Raw genomic sequence first — 6465 nt, forward strand, 5'->3', positions numbered from 1 at the left:
TTGAAGTATAACCAATTTATTGTACATAAATTTTAACAACTAAATCTCATATAGACCCCCAAGGGCCATATTGTCCCTCTAGGAAACACTGCTCTACATCATACAGCAATGGTCCCTTGTCCTTAAGAACTTCAGTGAAAGCAGTGTTATTCTCCGCATAGCATAAACGGTGCTGTTGATAATGTTTTGTAAAGATATGAGCTCCAACTCTTTTATTTCTCTCTCACTTGGGCAAGTGTCTTCTACTATAGCCTTGGGCCGACCAAAGTCTTGTGAGTGGATTTGGTAGACGGAAACTAAAAGAAGCCTGTCATATGTGTGTGTGTGTGTGTGTCCCTTCATCAGCACTTGACAACTGTTGTTAGTGTTGTAGCAGAATGATTTACACTGTCATTATGTATGAGATGTTTTCGTTGAGTTGTCTAGGCTTAAATACCCGGGTATCGGCTCCACAAGCCTGTCATTCCAGCAGGTCACACGACCTTGTGATTAGCTGAATTTGTTGTTTGTATTGGTTGATTTCCCGCCATCCAATCATGTTGGCGCAACAGTGCGTTTTTCCTTATACAGGAAATTAATCACCAGCTCTAGGGAGTCTTCTGAACTCTACAAGAGCAACAATTCTCAACTGCTCTACGTCTTTGGCACATGCCAGTGACCACACACAACTCGTCCCTGAAAACGATGTATCTGACACCAGCCAGTCTCCGCTTTCATCTTCTCCACTAGACACCTGCCTACGTCGTTGCTGTATGAACATCACATGGCCAACAGACCATTGGCTGCCTCTACACACCACCACCAAACAGTACGTCAACTACATCTACAAGATCAACAGTCCAGCCTAACCACAAAGTCTCTCACACATTTTGTTGTAACCTGTTACATTTATTTTATTTCATGTATGGCAATCATTGTATTTTATAACGGAGAATAAATTGTTGCTTACCAGTTCGTTTCATCTGAAATTGTATATCATTCACAATTTCCTTATTATGCATCTTTATTATAGTGTGTTTACGTCTCCATAACTTAGCGGTTCTGGAAAAGAACCGATAGAATAAGTACTAAGTTTAAGGAATAAATCCTGGGGGTCGATTTGCTCGACTAAAAACCCTTCAGGTCCTTGTGAGTGGATTTGGTAGACGGAAACTGAAAGAAGCCCATCGTATATATATATGTGTGTGTGTGTGTTGTAAGTATATGTTTGTGTGTCTGTGTTTGTCCCCCCAACATCGCTTGACAACCGATGCTGGTGTGTTTATGTCACCGTCACTTAGCGGTTCAGAATAAGTCCTGGGGTGGATTTGCTCGACTAAAGGCAGTGCTCCAGTATGGCCGCAGCCATATGACTGAAACAAGTAAAAGAATAAAAGCATGGAGAAAGCGGGATTTAATAAAATACTGGAATTTTGAAGAGCTCGCAACCAACTAAACACAGCTTGTGCAGCTGGAAAATGTATGAAAAGCTTTTTGATGTTCCCATCCACTTATCGTTGGGAAAGGTTTCCAGCAACGTTTATAAGTGAAAACATGTTTCATGCAAAACTGTCAACTGAGATTAATATGTGGGTGTACCCCTTTGAAACTGTGCCAAGAATGGAGTTGCTTGTTAGAAAGAGACAAGTTAATTCATCTCTCAAAGATGTTGCATCAAATTAAAAGAAATTAATTTTTTTATATAGGTGCAGGTGTGGGTGTGGGGTTAAGAAGCTTGCTCAGAATCTTTGGGCAAGTATCTTCCACTATAGCCCAGGGCCGACCAAAACCTTGTGAGGGGGATTTGGTTGATGGAAAGAGAAACCCGCTGTATATCTTTGTGCGTGGTGTATGTTACATGTGTGTTTGTGCTGTGTTTGACCCTCAGCACCGCTTGACAACCGATGATGGTTTGTTTACGTCTTAGTAACTTAGCCGGAACTTAAAAGGAGACCGACAGAATAAGTACCAAGATTAGAAAAAAGTACTGGAGTCAATTTTTTCGATGAAACTCTTGAATGCGGTGCCCCAGCATGGCCGCAGCCCAATGGCTGGAACACGTAAAAAAAGATAATGCCAGGAATTTTCACAGAGGGAATAATCAATTATATCAACTCTCATACTTAACTGGTATTGGGCCGTTCGGAAAGTTCTAAATGTTTTTGAAGATCAGAAATAAAACAAAATTATTTGCATTACAATAATTTTTATTCATCAAAATACCCTCCAGTTTTGTTAATGATTCTAGTCCATTTATTGAGCAGCTTCAAAATTCCATCTGCCGGTGGCACGTAAAAAGCACCCACTACACTCACGGAGTGGTTGGCGTTAGGAAGGGCATCCAGCTGTAGAAACACTGCCAGATCAGACTGGAGCCTTGTGCAGCCTCCTAGCTTCCCAGACCCCGATCGAACCGTCCAATCCATGGAAAACAGACGTTAAATTATGATGATGATAGAAATGAACTGTCTTGGGAAAAAAAGAAGTTATTAGAATGGTTTTTGATTGCTCTGAAATCATTTTCCATTTTAAAAATTTTGTGAGGACCTAAACAGACAGAAGCCAGATGATGTAATATCAGAAGAGTATAATGGATGCAGAAAGAGATCCCACTCAATTTTATGCAACTTTATGTGGGTAACCAAAGACACACGGGGTCTGGCATTGTGCTTTTGGAACACAGCCTCTTACCTATTGGGTAGTTCTAGCCTCATCTCTTCTTTTATCTTTTACTTCTTTCAGGCATTAGATTGCGGCCATGCTGAGACACTTCCTTGTGGTAATTTTTTAATCAAATGTATCGACCCCAGTGCTTACTTTTCCAAAGCCTGGTGCTCATTCTATCGGTCTTCTTTACCGAAGCGCTAAGTCACGGGGATGCAAACACACCAGCACTGGTTGTCAAGCAATGGTGGGGAGAACAAACACAACACACTCATATATATATATATATCTGTAAATGTAATATGTGACAATTATTCGATAGCCACGATAAAACTCCGAGTTTTGGATGTCATGGTGGAAATTCACATCGCCATCTCTTCAGTTATCTGGCCATCGGAAAAAATGCTCTTTTTTCCGATGGCCGGATAACTGAAGAGATGTCGGTGTGGATTTCCACCCCGACATCCAAAACTCGGAGTTTTATCATGGCTACTGAATAATTGTCATATATTACATTTACAAATAAATTCCTCTATTTACATAATATCGAGGTCTCTTTCATTCTTTCGTTGTCTTACCATTTCTATCAACATATATATATATATATATATAGGGAGAGTTTATGAAAAAAACAAAAGACGAAGACAGGTGGTGTACAAAACAAACAGATGTATTAGTATAACACTCAGGAATAGAAAAAGTCTTTTACATTTCGAGCCTACGCTCTTCTACAGAAAGGGACACAGAAAAAAAAAAGGAGAGAAAAAATGTGTGCAGTGGCTGATGGGTTTCTTTCAGTTTCTGTCTACGAAATCCACTCACAAGGCTTTGGTTGGTCTGAAGCTATAGTAGAAGGCTCTTATCCAAGGTGCCACACACTGAGACTGAATACTGAGTCATGTGGCTGGGAAGCAAGCTTCTTACCATGCAGCCAGGCCTGCGCCTGGTGATTTTTTCTTTTTCATTCACTTTCTCCAACTGATGGCAGTACACATCAGAACTGATGGTTTGATGTGTCAAATTAGCTCATAATAAATAACGTCTTTGAAATCCCACCAGACAACAAAACATAATTTTGTACATTACTTTTTGGAACTTTCAAAATCTTTGCAAGCTTCTTGGTCATGATTTTTGGTTTGACTTCAATGTTTACCTTCAACAGGTCGTCACTTGAACTGAAATGCCTGCATATCTTAACTGTTGGTTTTCTTATAACACCTTTACCATACATCTCACAAGTGGTTTTACGTGTTTCTGTGGTGTGTTCAATCTTATTTAAAGAAAGAAAGCATTATGTATCGAATATGCAACTTTTGGTTATCCAGTTTTTACTTTGATAAGAGATGTCAAAAATAAGAGATATACTGGCTTTTTGCGTGAGATATAATCGGTAGGGGCCTTAAACAACAATATCAACAACGATGACAACAACAGCTCGTACTGACTTCTGTTTCATTTTCTGTTATTTGCAGTATTGTAGCTAAAACCCTACCCCTAAAGCCTTAAAACCAGTACAGACACAAGAACGATGTCATAAAAATCAGTGACAAACGAAAAATACACCGCCGATAGTTGTTGACAAACAACGGCAGTAATTTTATTCAGCTGAATACACGTCATTGATTGGTTGAAATTACCGAAATACGAGAATTTTACGGTGAAATTACTTCGTAAGTATAAGTGTTTCTCAAAAATGCTAACAGTAAAACATGTTTTATATGACACATTCTACTAGTGTCCGAAGTTTTAAAGTGTTTAGTTACAAAAGATTATTTTTTAAATCTGTAGGTCAAAAGGTAAAGATCCTAAATTTACTATAACGATACTAATTTAATGCATGGAATTCATTGAATGATTCAGCAAAGGGCAACTGTTTCGATGTTAGACATGCAGTATCAGCTGTATGCATTAACACATAACACTGTTAAAAGCACGGGACAAGAGTTCAACTCCATAAATACATAAAATATATCAAGACAGAGGCAGATGTTAAACTGCTTTCTTTAGGTGTCATAATAAAAGGAAAGTGTGCATGTGTGTATTAAGTTGCTTGCTTGTTCGTTTTGCTTTTAATGATTAGGCTAATTTAAAGAGGTATTTAATTCTATGAGAGTGTATAAAACAGTAATAATTATTTCTTTTATTGACCACAAGGTTATAAAATACTAATAATGGATATATATAATATTGTATGTGTATGTATGTATGTATGTGTAAAAAGGAAGTCTTTGAAAATACAAATATATACATATGTATATATAATACTGTTTGTATTATTGTTTTCAGGCAGACGTAGTTACAGTCCACTGAGATTCTTTCGTCCTTACAGACAAGTGTGCGTGTGTGATTGCTGGTCTCTGTGTTTATGTGTGTGTATGTATGCATCTGTATACATACACATACATATTTAAATTTGTAACCTTCTGTTTCATTCTTTTAAATTCATAAACGTATGTGTTGGGGTACATGTGTGTGTATATATAATAATAATAATAATAATAATAATATAATAATAATAATAATAATAATGAAATTATTGTATACAGTGCTCAGGTGCACCACAAAAAAAAATACTTAGGTTCTACCGAGACTTGAACTCGGATCGCTGGATTCAGAGTCCAGAGTGCTAACCATTACACCATAGAACCTCACTTATAAACATTATATATATATATATATACATGTATATGTGTGTATACACATACATACATATATATGTATGTGTATACATACTTATGTATATATGTATATGTATGTATATATACACACGTGTCTGTATACATACATATATATGTGTGAGTGTATATATATATAATTTCTGTAATATTTTGCTTCTATACTTTTTAAAAATTTAGATGAGTGTATACATTATATTTTATCTCTGCATATATACACACATAACCGCTCACACACGCGCAGCCCATTTATGGGATAGGAAATATTCTTTAAGATCGTCTCTAAACCTACATTGATTTCATTCTCGCTAAAATCAATTTTGTCAGTGTAACAGACGTATATTAGTTGGGGTCGATGAAACTTACGTTTTAAGCCAATATACGTAATATTGGATCGGAAGCTGTAGATTTATAGTCTGGCAGCTTGTAAACAGCCGTTATTACATTACAACCACGTTATTTCCATATAACGTATAGGCGGAGAGAAAGCTATCGATTTATTTATGGCTAGCGGATAGTTGAATAGCTTAGTGGGTAGTTTCTATTAAAGACTGGCTTTTGGTTAATCCGTTGTCCAAGGTAAAACCATCACATGGCCATACGATGTCTTTGTAGGAGTTAACTTTGTGGATCTTTTCCTTTTGAACGGCATATGTCAACACAATTTCTAGTTAACTAAACACTTTAAAACTTCGTATACTGGTAGAATGTGTCAAAACAAAACATTTTTTTCTCTTGGCTTTCTTGAGAACATTGTAATTTGTTTGTTTAACGTAGTTTAATTTTTCGAATTTTAACCAATGAATTGCCTCTAATTGAGCTAAAATCATTTGCTGCGTCTAAAAGTGAAACAACATCCTGTCACTAACCCCCACCCTCACCCTAACCCTAAATTTTAGCCTTTCGTTTTTTTTTCTTAATTGTTAAATTAATTTAAGGATAACAATTAAGAAAAAAAAAACCGAAAGGCTAAAACGAAAGCAATGGAAAATAATTTAAACAATTAACAAACAAAATAATTCTATAATTTTATGCTCACGCTTTCCGTACGTATACATATACGAAAGGCTAAAATGAAAGCAAAAACTCAAAACAAAAACAAAATGAATAATTTTAGACACACGCGTAACAATTAAATTAATTTAAC

General features: G+C 36.5%; 1 non-coding gene across 1 annotated transcript; it reads right to left on the bottom strand.

The window, feature by feature from the left end:
- Positions 1 to 5219: 5219 nt before the first annotated feature.
- Positions 5220 to 5291, bottom strand: Trnaq-cug. Its single transcript has one exon. It is a non-coding gene; the product is annotated as a tRNA-Gln (tRNA).
- Between the last annotated feature and the right edge of the window lie 1174 nt (positions 5292 to 6465).

The sequence above is a fragment of the Octopus sinensis genome, linkage group LG1 (assembly GCF_006345805.1).
Source record: "Octopus sinensis linkage group LG1, ASM634580v1, whole genome shotgun sequence".
NCBI classification, from domain to species: Eukaryota; Metazoa; Mollusca; class Cephalopoda; order Octopoda; family Octopodidae; genus Octopus; species Octopus sinensis.